Source organism: Panthera tigris, chromosome D3 (genome assembly GCF_018350195.1).
Source record: "Panthera tigris isolate Pti1 chromosome D3, P.tigris_Pti1_mat1.1, whole genome shotgun sequence".
Taxonomy (NCBI): Eukaryota; Metazoa; Chordata; class Mammalia; order Carnivora; family Felidae; genus Panthera; species Panthera tigris.
The window spans coordinates 90,859,452-90,876,304 of NC_056671.1; positions in this window are offsets into that span (position 1 = coordinate 90,859,452).

Here is a 16,853-nt window from a genome sequence, read left to right on the forward strand (position 1 = left end):
ACCTTGTTTCTATTCACCAAATGTGTATTTCCTTAAATCTTATTTTTAATTGAAGTGCAGTTGACATACAATATTATATTAGTTTCGGGTGTACAACATAGTGATTTGACAATTACATACATTACGAAATGCCCACCACGGTAAGTGTAGTTACCATGTGTCTCCATACAACGCTGTTACAATATTGTTGACTGTATTTCTTATGCTGTACTTTTTTGTATGCAATATTTTCAATAGATTTTGAACATAAACATCCAGTTCCTTCTTAATACTATGGTGGTGGTAACAGGAAATACAATAGTCCACTAGACTGGACTTCTACTATAGGTCTTACTTTTTTTAAAAAAAGGAAAATACTTTGAGAGAGAGAGAGAGCACACGCACGCTTGTGTACAATGATGGAGGGACGGAGAGAGGGAGAGAGAGAATCCCAAGCAGGCTCCATGTTCAGTGTGGAACCCAAAGTGGGGTTCGATCCCATGACCCTGGGATCAAGACCTGAGCCGAAGTCAAGAGTCGGACGCTCAACCGACTAAGCCACCCAGGCACCCCAGGTCTTACTTTTTGATGGTTCAAACGTGTTCGGGGATAATTTTTCCCTCCCCAGAAATTCATATGGTGAAGTCCTCATCCTCGGTACCTAAGAACTTAACCTTATTTGGAAAAAGGATCTTCAAAGAGGTGATTAAGTTAAAACAAGGTTATTCAGTTGGGCCGTGCTCCAATGACTGGTGTCATAAAAAAAAAGGGGATTAGGACACAGACACATAGAGGAAGGACCACGTGAGGACTCAGGGACAGTCTGCAAGCCAAGGAGAAAGGGCTCTGGAGAAACCAGCCTCTGAGGCAGCACCTCAGTTTTGAACTTCTAACTTCCAGAACCATGAGAAGATCAATCTCTAGTGTTTGAACCACTCAGCTGGTTGTAGTTTGTGATGGAGCTCCGGCAAACTGACCCACATTAACCACCAGAGGATGAGATCTAAACTTTAAGCCACCAATACCTACCCGATGGTCCAGAAATCAGAGGGGTTCTCTTTCACCTTTCTGGTGAAATTGTCATGAAGGAGACAAATTTAAGCTGATCCAAGACATCTGTTCATTCTGAAGCCAAATCAAAACACCAACCACAGCTGCTATGTTCATCCTGTGGCAGATCATTTGCTTCGATACTCTGTTCTCCCATGAAATGAATTTATCATAAATGGCAATTTCTCATCATAATTAATTAATCATTAGACAACATTTTGCACCGTGCTGACTTCTGAAATTTATTTATTCATCTGTTTATTCTTTCCTTCCTTGCTTATTTATGTTCAGAGAAAAGCCTGGGACATTTTTTGAGTTAAATCTCTGACCTTTATATGACCCTTGCCAACTATTCAAACACAAAAAGCCATAAAAAAAATTATTATGGGTCAATTTAACAGAAATCCAAAATTCTTGCCTTTTTTTTTTCCTAGCTACTGAAGAAATATCAGAAATGACATATATAAATTGGAAATCATTTCCCGCTTGCCAGCATATCTTAAATTGATGTGGCCAAGAATATTCCTTGTAATTGTTAAATTAATTTAGATATTCTTGATGTATTGTTCTTCAGGTGAAAATCACTCATCATTCTTCCTTGGCTCTTTGCCTTTTTGTCTAAGATTAAAGAAAGTGCCGTGGGACCTACCCCAAAATGCCTCCTGCACACAAAACATCCGCCTACGGGCCACGCTTAGCATAACCTCGGAACTCAGGTGTCCTTTTATTGCACAGATCACGTCACACCCAAAGCACAACATTAAGATTGGCTATGGGGCTCTAAAAGTACGGGCAGGAGATTGAATTTTCCTTAAAGGAAAATAAAGATAAATAATTATGCCTTTTGGGGGTAGGCTTCCTCCAGAAGCTCCTTAAAGAGTTTCCCTGACTGGCAAGCACACGAAATGGGAAGCAATGTTAACTAAATGTCAGGGCAACCTACAAATATTTAAAAAACCCAACAAATCATCTCCAGATTAGTCTTAGCTTAGCTTAAAGTAGAAAATCATATTGGGCTTGGCTTAAATGTTATAAGAAAACTAGAATCATTCCAAAGGAACCCTGCACTGAGGATTCTTTCCCATTTAAGGACCACGTTGTCAAAGACTGTCCTGAATGACACTGTTTTCTCTTTGCTCCATTGCTTAACGGAGCTAATCGATTTCAAGTGATCTGTTGCCCTACCCTGTGCCATAAGGATTCAATGTCAACTTTCTTGATTCTGCATTCCGTCAAGCTTATCATCTGTTATTTGTTAAAATAGCATATAGGTTTATGTTTTTAAGCAGTTCGATTCTGACGGACTTTTATGTTATTAACAAAGTGGAGTTTCTATTAAATGCTTCATGCAAATTATAAATAAACCGTTTCCTCCTTTGTATTCCAATGTGCATGAGCTGTTAGCACCTCAGTGCTGGCTCTTCAGAGGCGCGTTCCGTCACCAGGCCCTGGATAATGACGCCAGCAGGTGACAGGCTGGCCAACACATCTGCCAAGCTGTCTACACCCCACACCGACCATCAGATGTTTAGGATTCCATCCCTGTATGTGCATATGTGACACGCAGAGCACAAATGCTGTCCCTCATGAGAGATGTCCTTCCTTATGGGGCAACATTATCGTCTCCCTCAACCCACGTGTTTGCGTCCGCTGGGTTTACTTCCACGCGGCACCAGACTTCCTGCCAATGTCCCGCTGCTTCAGTGGTTTCCTGGCTGCCACGCTGGGGTGCTGGGTATCCCCCAACTCCCGACGAGGGGTCTTGGGTTGATTAGGGCAGAGGTCCTATTCATCCGCAGTCATGTCCTACTGAGGCAGGGAGTCCACTGAGATAGAACGGCGCTCTCTGGCCATTCCGTGTGGGTGTGGTGAAGGTTCTCTCGTGCAAGCACAACCTCCATGTGAGACAGCACAGCTACCAGGCAAAGTGTCCAGCAGTATTTATTTTTAAGTTTATTTATTTTGAGAGAGAGACAGAATGAGAGAGAGTGGGGAGGGGCAGAGAAAGAAAGAGAGAGAGAGAGAGAGAAAGAGAGAGAGAATTCCAAGCAGGCCCCATGCTGTCAGCACACAGTCTGATGCGGGGCTCGATCTCACGAGACACGAGATCATGACCTGAGCCAAAATCAAGAGTTGGACACTCAACTGACTGAGCCACCCAGGTGCCCCCCTTGAGCAGCATTTTTACTTCAAACCAGGTGAGTTGTGACAGACACCTTGATGACAAATGGACAAAGATTCATGATGCGATAAAGATGGACAAGAGTAAGTCAACCAACAGGAACGACCAAACCCTGCAGAGCCTCTTGAAGTTAAGGGATTGGGTGAGGAGTGGACAGCACCTCAGCATCTCACACTCAGAGCATCAGGACTCACTGTTACACCCACACTATATGAGTCTACAGAAATATTGTGTAAATTTAGTGTACGTAATGAGCTGTGGCTTCCTGCAGAAGAATTAGAATGGGCCTAGTTGCTCATGCTTACTTTAAAAATGAAATAATGCTGGGACACCTGGGTCGCTCAGTTGGTTGAGCATCTGACTCTTGATTTAGGTTCAGGTCATGATCTCAGGGCCATGGGACAGAGCCCAGTGTTGGGCTCCATGCTGAGCTTGGGGTTCTCTCTCTCTCTCTCTCTCTTCCTCTGCCCTTCTCCCCTGCATACACACACTCTCTCTCTCTAAAATTAAAAATAAAATTTGAAATAATGCTGCCCATTTCTTTTCCTTTCCATGGGCTTTTTCTACCACCTTCACTCTTCACAATACAGAATAAATAAATAAATATATATATACATATATATAATAATTATTATTCAGTATATATGTATTTATAAAATATACATTTATATGTAGGATAAGTGTATATGGTATAAATAATTTATATGTATATATATTACTAATGGTCCAAGGATAATTAGAAACCCTTTTTTCATTAAACACATATTTAATGATATTCTCCTTAAAATCTGCAAATCCCTGGCTAGAGTCTTTAATTAATTTTTCTTTTCAATTCAATTCCACTGGCCGTGTACCTCTTCTTTAATTCAAGTCCCGTCTCTTCTCAATACCCAACCACGTGGGCTTCAGTATTATTGGCAAGTATTAGGCACTTTCCCTGAGTATGGTTTTAAAGGGCCACCCCATAACCACAGGTTGTCACCAGACTGTGTGGTTCTGGTGGTCAATGTTCACTCCAAAAGGCAAGAGGTCAGCTTCTATTTTCTGGTTCTGTGTGCAGGGAGCATTGAACTTGTCACTCCATCCTAACAACTAAGAGCTGAACAGACAGAAAGGTCAACAAGTCTTCTTGGATGCATAGGTGAGGGGAGCACGCAGGGCAAGCGACTGCCCGAGACTGGGGAGACCACAAGGGAGTGACCACTTATCAGGAGCAGAGACTCCCAGGAGAAACCGCCTTGGGAACCAGTGCCAGATGAGGGGCACCTGAACTGTTACTACACTGACACCTCCGGTGCGGCCACGTCTCAGAGGTAAAAAGTCTGGGGGGATCCAGTTACGAGGTGTCAATATTGTGAGATTTACCACCCGGTTCTCACATTAAATATCAGAGAGAAATCTCTTCACACTCCCTGCAGAGAGGGTGAGGGAGATGGGAAACATTTTTAAATATACCAGAGCACCCTCTTGTTCTTAAGCAGGCCTTAGCACAGGGGAAACTAGTTACCCATAGACTAAACTGCTGGGGAATTATCAGAGCCTAACTGGCCTTGGGAAGGGAAATACCCAATTTCCTCTCTCTCCAGACTAAGGGGAGAGAAAAACAGAAGTGTGTGTGTGAAGTCTGAAATCCAGAGGTGCAGACTCACTAAAGATTAGCACTAATCCTGGAACTATAGAGGCACACCCCACACCCCACACACTCATCACCACATCACTGAAGGCCTACTGACAGCAGCTCCTTGACCAGCACGTCATGCTCAGCTAGCAAGACAAAATCACGAGGCACACCCAAAGGCAGGAAACGATTTTGAAGAGGCAGAACAAGTCCCAGAACTGAGGTGGTAAGGATGCTAGAATTATCAGACGGGGAATTTAAGGCCACAATGATGAATATGCTGAGGGCTTTCATGGATGGAGCAGGCAGTGTGCAAGGACAGGTGCGCAACATCAGGGAGACGCAAACCCTTAGGAAGGACCTGGAAGAGACACGAAAGATCACAAACCCTGTGACGGAAATAAGGAATGCCTTTAACGGGCTTATGGGTGGTCTGGACCTGGTTGAGGAAGGAATCTCTCAGCTAGAGGATGTATCAATATAACCCTCGAAAACCAAAAAGCAGAGAGAACAAAACTGAAAGAGTGGAATGAGTATGCAAGAACTGGGGAGCAACCACAACAGGTATAACAGGCACATCTGGGAACATCAGACAGAGAAGACAGAGAGCAAGCAAGAGAGGAGCATTTGGATCAATGATGACTGAGCCGCACGAATGACTGGTAAATGAATAGACAAGCAGATCCGTGGAACAGAGCAGAGAGCCCAGAAGCAGCCCCTATGGGTGTACTCGCCTGATCTGCGACGAAGGCAGAACAACAGCATGAGGATCGCCTCATCGGCAAACGGTGCTGGAGCGGCTGGACATCCGCATGCAGGGCGAGTGGACTAGACACAGACATTGCACCCCTCACAAAAACTGGTGGAGGATGGAACATGGACTTAAATATAAAAAAATTGCAAAACTATAAGACTCCTGGAGATCACATAGGAGGAAACCTAGCTTGGGTGTAGTGATGCCTTTTTAGAGGCAACACCAAAGATGCGATCCCTGAAAAAAACAGATAACCTGGCGTTCGTGAAAATTAGAAACTCTGCTCTGTGAAAGGCAAGGTCAAGGGAATGAGGTGACAAGCCCCAGACTGGTGAAAATATCTGCAATGACAAAGATATGTGAAAGACATCAGACACCAAAATAAACCCTTCAAACTCAACAATACGAAACAACCTGATTTAGAAAGGGCCAGAGACCTCCCCAGACCCCTCACCAAAGAGGATGTGCAGACGGCAGGTAAGCACATGCATAGACGCGCCACGTCCTATGTCAACAGGGACACGCAGGTCAAAATCACCGCACACCCGCCAGAAGGGCCCCAATCCAGAGCACTGCCCACACCAAATGGGCATGTGCATTCTGGAAAAGGTATCAGGAATATCAGGTTGTCAGGGTGGGTTCCAGGAGTGGAGGAGACGAACAGAAGAACACTAAGGATTTTTAAGAGAGTGAAAATACCGTGTATAATGTATAATGATGAATATATGTCATAATACATTTGTCCAAACCCCCTGACTGACTGTACACCAAGAGTTAACTTACAAGGTCAACGATGGACTTCCGGTGATTATGAGGCTTCAGTATAGGCTCATCCTTGGTAAAGGTGTCCCACTCTGCTAGACGCCATTGATCCTGGGGGAGGCTGTGCATGTGTGGGGACAGGGGGACATGGTAAGTCTCTGTACCTTCTTCTCACCTAAAACTGCTCTAAAAAGTTGTCTTCAGGGACGCCTGGGTGGCTCAGTCAGTTAAGTGGCTGACTTCGGCTCAGGTCATGATCTCATGGGTTGTGAGTTGAAGCCCCGCGTCAGGCTCCGTGCTGACAGCTCAGAGCCCGGAGCCTGCTTAGGATTCTGTTTCCCTGTCTCTCTTTTTCTCTCTCTGTCTCTCTTTCTCTCTCTCTCTCTCTCTCTCTCTCTCTCTCTCTCTCTCTCTGCCTCTCCCCTGCTTGCACTCTCTCTCTCTCTCTCAAAAATAAACATTTAAAAAAATTATAAATAAATAAATAAATAGATAGATAAATAAATAAATAGTTGTCTTTAAAAAAGAAAAAGGAGGGGCGCCTGGGTGGCTCAGTTGGTTAAGCATCCAACTTCGGCTCAGGTCATGATCTCACGGTTCGTGGGTTCGAGCCCCGCGTCAGGCTCTGTGCTGACAGCTCAGAGCCTGGAGCCTGCTTCAGATTCTGTGTCTCTCCATCTCTCGGCCCCTCCCCTGCTCATGCTCTGTCTCTCAACAATAAATAAACGTTAAAAATTAAAAAAAAATAAATTAAAAAAAATAAAAAAGAAAAAGGAAAACGTCATTAAAGTTTATCAAATCAGGGTGGAAGTTACTGCCTCATAAAAGCAGAACAGAATTCTCATTGTCGGCTAAGTATTTCATTTAGGTTTAATTATAAAGCAATTATAAAAATATATGTTTATTTGAAGGAAAAGAGATGAGTAATGGAGAACTTTATAGTCTACTAACTGTGGAAATCTGATTGGCATTTGACTGTCTTATGTTACGGTGCAATATGGTGGTGGTATTTTTATGGAAGCCGCTAAAACACAGTTCAAAGTAAAACGGAGAACTACATTAAGCTTGCCCATGTGCTCTTTTCTGGGAAGTTCCGAGCAGAACACAGCGATGTGTTTATTCTAATGTTCACAAAAGAAGAGGAATGAATAATAGTGACTAACAACTAACAATTGTAACTAAAAATGCTTCCGTAGTCAGTGCACGGTTCCATGCACTCGCCCACTGGAGATCCTCAGGAGAATCACATGAGGTAAGGGTCCTTCTTGTTCCCATTATACACATAATAGGAAAAGGAACAGAACACATGTGACTTGCCCACGCTTGCACAGCAAAGAAGCGGTGGGAAAGGGATTTGAACTCAGGCCATTGGATCCCATGTCCTGCCTCTGACCACTTCATGACATTCAGTCAGAAACCATGTCACCCAGGCTGCCATCGTCTGCGCGCCTGTGCTAAGATCTACACGTCAGCAGCCCTTATTTCGATCATCTCCGACTTTAGAATAGGTTCTCCCATCTGGTGGTGGAAGGAAGACAGAGTTTCTCCTTGACAAAACAATTAATCGTGTACTCCACCGTACAAAACTATTTGGCGAATTATCTCAGTAAGTAGATTCAAAAATAAGTCGGAATCCACATGCGTACCATATAAAACAATCAGGACATCAGGACCCTATACCGTATTGCTCTGTTTTGCTACCTATAAATTTTTTATAAGACTTTTTGGGAAGTTTAGACATAGTCAGAAGCTTCCTTCCTTGAATAGCAATGATTTGTTTCATGTGTTTCTGATGTTACACAGGGATGTGCCACGATTACCTGTAGGTGGGCCAACGGAATGTAGTCATACATATGGAATTGGGGAAGTGTGGCGTTTTAACAAGCAATTTATAGGATCGCCCTCATTGGCACTAAACTTTTATGCTGAATTAAAATTAACATGGTCTCATACAATAAGCCAGAATTGTTTGAAGCGTCCCGGAAGAGATCACAAGCATCCATCAGTGTCCTGAACTGGGTATTGGGTTAGAGCACCAGGAAATGGCCAAAGAATCATCCAGTCACAGATAACCTTTAACAAAATCAAATCTGCAAGTTCTGCCCTAAATCAGCACCATGGGACTCCAAATAGCAAACACATCCATATCGATCCTTGCTTGCACAAACATCGAGTATTTGTTGACCATACACGCTACTTGCCAAACACCTTTACAGGCATTTCCTGATTTGGTCCTCACGTCAGCCCTGCGGGGAAGATACGATCACCTCCGTCTGACAGACGTGCTTTCCTCTGTTCGCCATTTTCCTCCCTTCCCAAGCCTTGAGGAGGCTGCGTGGCTGGCCCGGGACCCCACCGTTCGGTAGACAGCAGTGCCGTTCTTTCAACACGACCGCGACCCTCAACCTGGCACTCTTCCTGGTCCATACGTGCCTTCTAGATCTTGAATAGGTGTGGAGACAGAGACACTGGAGGTCCTCCGGGAGGAGGCCTGGACGGTGGCCTGCAGGACACATCAGGGTAGTTTGGGGACGTTGCCCCATCTGTGTGTGCCCTTCCAGGGAGCCTCCCGTGGTTGCCCTGCCATCGCCAGCCCGTGGCTTAAGGAGGTGCCCCACGCTCTGACACAACGCATTATGCTTTCCTGAGGGTCAAGCAGACCCACTGTCAGGAACGGTGGTGCAAAGCACGCACTTACTCCTCTCTATAACAGGTAGCGCTCAAGGTGCCATGTTGGCCGGGGTGGGCCCCCCTCTGCAGCGATAAGCGAGCCCCTCCAAACCCTCGGAGGTTTGAAAGAAAAGGGAAGCTTTGGTTTTGCTTGGGTCCGGCGTGGATCAGACAGCTCTCCCCAGCGGTTCACCTCCACTCCCCCACAATGCTGCCATCTGACACGCCGGGCCTCTGTGGTCTCCGCTTCGGTGGCCAGTCTGGACAGGGCTTCTGTAATTTTCGGCCATGCTCCATTGAATGAAAGCAGTCACCTCGTCCAACCCGACTCCAAAAGCAAATATGACTTCCTGACGCTCAGGGGGAGGAAATGTAATCGGTAAGCATTATAGTCCATGCTTGCCACGAGCGTCTGCTGTCTGACCACGGCGTGACTGGGAATATCACGGTCCCCACACTCAGTGTGTTTCTATTCTCTGGGGGGGTCAAGCAGTGGCAGGTAAAATAATAAAAGCTCTTTTGAGAAAGGTGGTTTGTGGTAGGGGCAATTATACCAGACTCTGAGAGTTCAGGAGCGCTTCCTGGAAGAAGAGTATCTACCTGGAGTCCCAAAACATAAGGAGCATTTAGGAAGGCTAGGAGACAAGGAAAGATGTCCTAAGGAGAAGAAAGGCATCGGATGGCAGACCAGAAATGAGAACCAGTTGGGTAGTACCGATGACCGAGAAAACCTAGGTGCGCTTAAATAGAAAGAAGCAGCAAAGGAGGCTGACAGGTTACTGAGAGCCATTACTAATGCTCAAGGGACTAGTGACAGCTCTTGGAGTCATTTCAATACACCTGCAAAGCCTCCCGTACCAGACGGACGGTTGAAGGTGCCGCCTGGGTGTAATTGGACCGAGGCTCCCTTGTTTAATTAGAGCTGAAGTCCTTTGTCCATTTTCCCTTCAAATAAAAGCCCACTTTTAGCTTCTAGTGCAATGGCACCTTTCTTTTACAAAATGTTAAAGTTCCTTGTGGAGTGCTCTGGGAAACCCTGTTGACGATTTCCCCCTCTGATTCCATCCTCCAGAGGCTCGTGCGTGGCTCCCCCGCAGAGACGGGAGAGGGGCTTCGGCTCCCTTCACGCACAAGCCTCTTGTGGGAGACGGGCTCACGGCAGCTTTTCCCGTGGAACACAGCTTCGTGTTCTTAAAGAACTCTAGGCCCTCCAAAACCTTTGGTGCAACTCTGCAAAGCCACTGGGAAAGCCTTCAGGACTTTAGTGGTCTTACTTGACAAATTGAAATATCTGAACACTTGCTTTGTTACTGTAAATGTACCTCCCAGGGTCCCGTGCTCACCACGGGTGAGGCCACAAAGCAGCATTCCCTGGGCCCCACGGTCAGTTGATGGCCCGGTGTGTTCCTGCCAACGCCCTCCATTTTGTTTTTTTCAAGACATGACAAGAGCCACTGAGCTCATGTCTATTCAGGATATAGGTTAACTGACATCAACTGTCAATACACCCCAAACAGCCAATTTTAAAGATAACATTTACTGGGACTTTCAAGTGATGCCACATCCACACGTGTGCCAGAAGCATAGGAAGGTGAGTTTCGCTGACTGCTGTTTTCTTGTTAAAGGACTCATCCTTACCAAGAAGAGTAAGCTGGCAGGAGACCACACCTTCACACTGACCTTAAGTCATCAGAGCATCCATTTCCATGAAGGTCAGCACAACAAACTCCCAGCAGGAAAGCTAGAAAGTGTCTGACCAGCAGGTGGTTACATCTTTCCAGAAGCCTCACCTCTAGGGATGGAACGCAGTCTCGGGGTGTTCCTCAGCCCGTCGTGTCTTATTGTTCCACAGGCCATGTAATCCTAGAGTCAAACATAGGAGCTCCGTAAGAATAAGAGGACAGACCGCGTAAGACTTCTGACCATTTTTCTCTGGGGCTGTCCTAGGCCGTGCTGGGGAACAAGTGTTTTCAACACCCAATTCCCAAGAGTTCTACAGCTGTGCGGGGTGTGGAAGCTTCTTGCTGTGACGTCCAACAGCTGCCGGGAGCCTGTCTCCCACAGGGCACTGGAATGTGTACCGAGACCCAGCTGGGCCCTCCTGCAGCTCTGCTCTCCTGGAGCCTTGCTTGGCCCCCCACCATGGGAGGAGGGGACCTAAGCTGCCAAGAAGACACCATGTCTCCCAGGACTCTCGGTGGGTGAAGCCAGGCCACGCTGCCTGTGAGAATCAGGAGAATACCTCTCCCATATGTAATAAGGGCACCGAAGAACTCTTTCCTTCAGGTGATTCTTCATATACTTACACCTAAAAAGTGTTCTAATGTAACTCACTTTATTGGATGTTATTAGAGGAACCGCACCCCCACTTCAAGCTCAGAGACAAGTGTGTGGAAGATCACAGATTAGTGCAAGTCGCAAATGCTCTTCTACGCTCAACTTCTGTCTGATGACATGGACCGAAGCATGTGCCTGAGTCTCTCCATCCTGACATAGGGGTGGAGCGGGCCCTATACCCAGTCTTCCTGATTTGGAATCACACTGGATTTCAGTGTCAAAATGTTTGGTTTCCCCTACATAAGAAGGGCTTCAATATCCCAAATCTTAGGTCTATGCTCTACTCAGGTCAATTAGAATCTTAGGTCTGAAGCTGGATTTTGCAGTGTGAATTAAGTAAAACATATTATGTTATCTAGAAAGGATAATCAGGACAATCAATGGTAACACCAAAGAACAGAGAAAACTCATAAAGCTCGCCTATAGTGTCGACCTCATTGGTAAGTCCTATAGGAAAGAGTCTCCCACTTACCGTGTCCACCCTCATTGATAAGTCCTATAGGAAAGAGTCTCCCATATTAAAAACCATCATCATGAATGTATGTAAATATTACAGGGCACCATTATTTAGGACAATTGGCAGGAAAACAGGAGCCGGGTACAGCTTCTGCTGAGTGTCGCTAATGTAAAAGTCTGAGTTTCGCCACCTCCTTCCTGTGCCCTTTTCCCCTTTGCAATGCCACGCCCTCCATCACCAAGGCATCCACTCCTGGTGGAAATCAGCAAATATCCCAAATTAGTCATTTACCTCTAGGAGTCTTGATGAGTCTTTGCTGAAATAAATTTCATTTTATTCACCACTTGAACATACTCAGTGTTTTAATGTGAACCCTTTTATTTTTGTGAGATGAAAGGACCTTGTCATTAATAAGAAAGTTCAGGGGCGCCCGGGTGGCTCAGTCGGTTAAGTGTCTGACTCTTAATTCAGGCTCAAGTTGTCATCTCACAGTTTGTGACCCGAGCCCCGTGTGTGGGGCTCTGCATTGACAGCGCGGAGCCTGCTTGGGATTCTCTCTCTCCTTCTCTCTCTGCCCCTCCCCTGTTTGTGTGTGCGTGTGTGCAAACACTCTCTCTCTCTCTCTCTCTCTCTCTCTCTCTCTCTCTCTCTTTCTCTCTCAAAATAAATAAATAAACTATAGAAAATAAAGTTCAGGTATCTGTAAACAAGTGGAAACAGAGGTATTGAGAACATAAAGTTTTGCACAGCAAACAGTGGAGAATGTATATTTTAGGGCCGGGAAGATCTGGATGCCTCTAATTAGGGGTGTTTCTGTAGCAAATCACTGAACCTCTGGAATCTGTTTCTCTTCGTATAAAATTGTGGGGGGCCCCTGAGAGGTTCAGTTGAGCGTCCAACTTCATCTCAGGTCATGATCTCACGGCTCATGAGTTCGAGCCCTGCATCGGGCTCTGTGCTGACAGCTTGGAGCCTAGAGCCTGCTTCAGATTCTGTGTCTCCTTCTCTCTCTGCCCCTCCCCAACTCGTGCTCTCTCTCTCTCTCTCTCTCTCTCTCTCTCTCTCTCTCTCTCCCCCAAAATAAATAAACATTAAAAACACTTTTAAAAAACAGTAATAAAATAAAATTTAAAATTGTGCATAAAACCCAACTCACAGAAGGTCGAGAAGGTTGGATGAGGTAATACGCCTGGTGCTCCAGAAAGTGCCGAAGTATCACTTACCTTCCTGACCAAGCTCAGAGGACATCGGTCCTGAGAGAAATATTTTATGGTGACTGTGGGGACGGGCACGATAAGGACCAGCATTGCGCAAGCCTGCCGCGGATCAGCTGAGCTGGGAGAAGCACCCACAGGAAGGCTGTGTCCCCACATGCCAGGTGATAGGTCACTGAGCTTCGCATTCCAAGCTTACCCAAATCCAAACACAGCCTCCCAGCGAGATGATTCCAGCTACGCCCTCTGCATGCTTTCCCCGTGCCCACCTGCACGTAGGTGAGAGCCCCTACACCCACGCGCCCGCCTGCACACACACTTACACTCTACGGCACATTTGCCCTGCTTGAGTGAGCCCCTGAGAGCTGTTAAGTCACGATCCTTATCCCATCCCTTAACCAACACGTTTGACCGGGTCTGGGCTTCCTATGTTATTTCCACTTCTGTAATATGACCTCTAAAAAAGGGAACAGCTCACTAGAATGCAACATCTTCATTGGAATAAGCCTTACGCTATTTTCCACGTGCATTTACACCAACTGGCTTAAATGGAGTTTGATGGGACGGGAGCAGCAAAGACTGGAGAACGATCCAAGAGCAAATCGACTGCGGGATTTGGCTTCTTTCACCGGCGAGGGGGGTTGCATTTTATATTTCTTTCCTTAGGTTTACATGGTGCTCTTCTTCAAAGATCCCCTGCCAAGTGCCCACGTACTGAACATCTAAACACCACAGGCATGGCTGGACGGAGAAGTCGCCCTGAGGGAAGGAAGGAGAATGGTCAGGATTGTCGGGCAGGTGGGCCTGGGTTCTGTGCACCTGCTCTGAAAGAGCATCCACAGACACAAGAGAGGAACCTCCAGTGGTGTTTACTTGATTTTCCTCATCCCGTTCATCTGGGGAGCGGAAAGACGAGTCATCTTTGAGGTCGGAGGAGAATGGCAGCTTTGACCGCAGGAACCATAAGGCTTGCGAGCTGGTTAAAACGTCATCCCGCCCCAGAAGGGCTGTGGATCGGAGAGACTGTCAGAGGGACACCCACGCTCCTCTCTGCCCTGTGACTCAGGTGACAAGCACAGATATTGATTCGCTCAGTAATGCGTGGTTGAGGATGGAATGCGGCCCAGGACAGGAACAAGGGATGGACAGATGTACAGGACCCTGACTAATCTCCCCGTGGTCAAGTGGGAGACCCTCGGAGGAAAATTAAGCAATTCAGAGACGCTCCCAAGCTTTCCGTGGAATGCAGATGAAACACCTAAGAGCAAAATACTGTTTGACAAAGGTGATGTCAGAACATCAGATCAATCATGGTGAACCTTGAGCCTCACAAAATAAACATGTGTTCATTCACGTGACGAAAATTCACTAGCTGTCATCCCTATGTACCAGGGGTAAAAGGACCCCCTTCTCTGAAAATAAAACAAAACAAACGCAAACAACCGAAGAGCAGGGACGGCCAACACTTCCCGCGTCCGTCCCGGGAAGCCAGCACGACTGAGGGACACAGGGCGCCACAGGACAGGGTGGAGAGGCAGGAGTCGCACCAGGATTCCTGGCGGGTGTGAGCAGGCGTGTCTGTGTGAGCTGCTTAGGTGGTTGGCGCCTTGTGTGCTGGCCTTGAGGTCCCGGTGGGAAGACAAGGGCAGTGGGAGCCCACGCGGACAGACTGGGCCTCAGTGTCATGGTGGCCTCTGCAGGGGAGCTGGCCTCTCCCGAGGGCCAAGCACGTAGCTGGCTGCACGAGGGGCCCCTTGCGGTCAGGGAAGCGGGAACCTGGCGGCCCCCCCAGGACCCCGGCGAGCCGACAGGTGACACCACCTGCACAAGCCACAGGCCGCACCGGAGATGTGACCGCCACCTCCCCTGCACCCTCAGACAGCGTGCAGGTGTCTGTTGTGGCCCCCACTCACCCAGAACGATGCATTGAAGGGACTTGTAGGCGAAGCCACCATAGCTGGAGGAGGAGACCCCGTGCAGGCAGCCACCTCTAACACGAGGGCGGGGGGGCCGGGGGGGTGCCCAGCGCCCGTGGGCCAGGCCTCCGGTCCGGTCTCCCAGCCCGTGCCCGGCAGCGGGTGCACGTGCCCAGATGAAGGGTTTCCAGGTCCCACACTGGCCCCTGCAAGCCGGGGCCGCTCCACACGATACTGCCTCAAAGCCGGGAGAGAAGGTGCCGGAAGACAGCCTCTCCAGATAGCTCGGAGGAAGAAGAAAGTTGTTCAGACGTGGCCCAATAAGCTGTTGTAGCTTGTGCACACGTACATGACGCAAAAGTGAGTTTAAAGTTTTATGTCTTTTCGTTTCGTTTATTTTCACAAATTCTATGCCCTCAAATCAATTGCATACAAGCTACTGCAGATATGCGCTGGACTGTTTATACAAACAGAAATAATTTTCATTAAAAAAAATAACCATTTCTGTGTTTTATAAAACAATGAAGGGTGGTTTCAAATAAAAGGCATTACAATTAAGAGCTTCTTAAAGCCAGGACCCTGTTTTCCACACCAGTGATTCTCAAATTCTAGTGCATCTTGGAATCATCTGAGGAGGCTAATTAAGACAAAATATCTGGGGCAGGGGGGCAGATATATCTGTATTTTTTTTAATTTTAATGTTCATTTATTTTTGAGAGAGCGAGAAAGCAGGGGAGGGGCAGAGAGAGAGGGAGACACAGAATCTGAAGCAGGCTCCAGGCTGTCAGCACAGAGGCTGACGCTGGGCTCGAACTCACAGACTGTAAGATCATGACCTGAGCCGAAGTCAGATGCTTAACTGACTGAGCCACCCAGGTGCCCCATATCTGCATTTTTTAAAGCCTTCCAGGAGATTCTGACGTGCAGCCACATTGAGATCTCGTGTGCCCCAGGTCCCTCACTTTGGCTTGAACAGGGACGTCAGAGCATCATGGAAAAAGTGGAAACACCAAGATTCACTTTCCTCCACAGTTCATTGTTGTGTTCCAGCTGTGAGCCCGCAGTTCCTGGCCCCCGGATCTGCCGATCGAAAGTGCAAACCACAGGGATCTCACTGACAAAGAACGGTAAGAGTAAGGCAAACTGGATTAAGCCACATTTAAATCACACGCATTCGGTAGAGCAAAATTGTCAGAAGTAGGCAGCATATTCCGTTTCCTCTGTGCCATTTAACCTTGCCTATCGTTGTAAAATCTGGCTTCCTGCAAAGATCACCAAGGACTGTAATGGGTTTGCAAGAAAACGCATAGGTGACCAACATGGTCTGTTTCCTTCCTCGGACGCCACGACCCTCCCACACCTGAAACCAGCAAAGCGCTCTGCATAGGAATAGCCCACCTTCATTATGACTCAAACAAAAGCTATGAATTTTAAACCTTTGCTTCTTCAATAACTTAAGCCAGCCAATAAGCATCACGTAAAATTGATTCCTAATAAGGAAATGAATAAATACCACTTAATAGCTTTGGTAACTATACTGATGTGGAGAAATTATGGCCTCTCCCCTGCACTTTTCCCCGCTGTGGAGAATGCCTGGCTTAGAGTCCCACAGTCTGGGTCTGGAGGAGCTCAGGGAGCCACCCGCCTCTGCCCTGTCCCACCCCGGGGGGGTCCCCTCACATGCCTGGGGACAGTGCCGCCACTTTCCAGTTCTATGATCTTCCGCAGGGCTTTGGACCCCGGCCCCTGCTTCCTGTCTGTGAAACCAGCCTCGTTCCCGCATCACAGGATCTTGAGGATTACATGAGCTAATCCGTGTCAAATCCTGATGCTCGGCATTAAATAACACCCGAAATGTCTCCCTTCTATGCCGGTCCTGCTTTCCAGTTTGGACCGACACAATCCTTGAAGGCG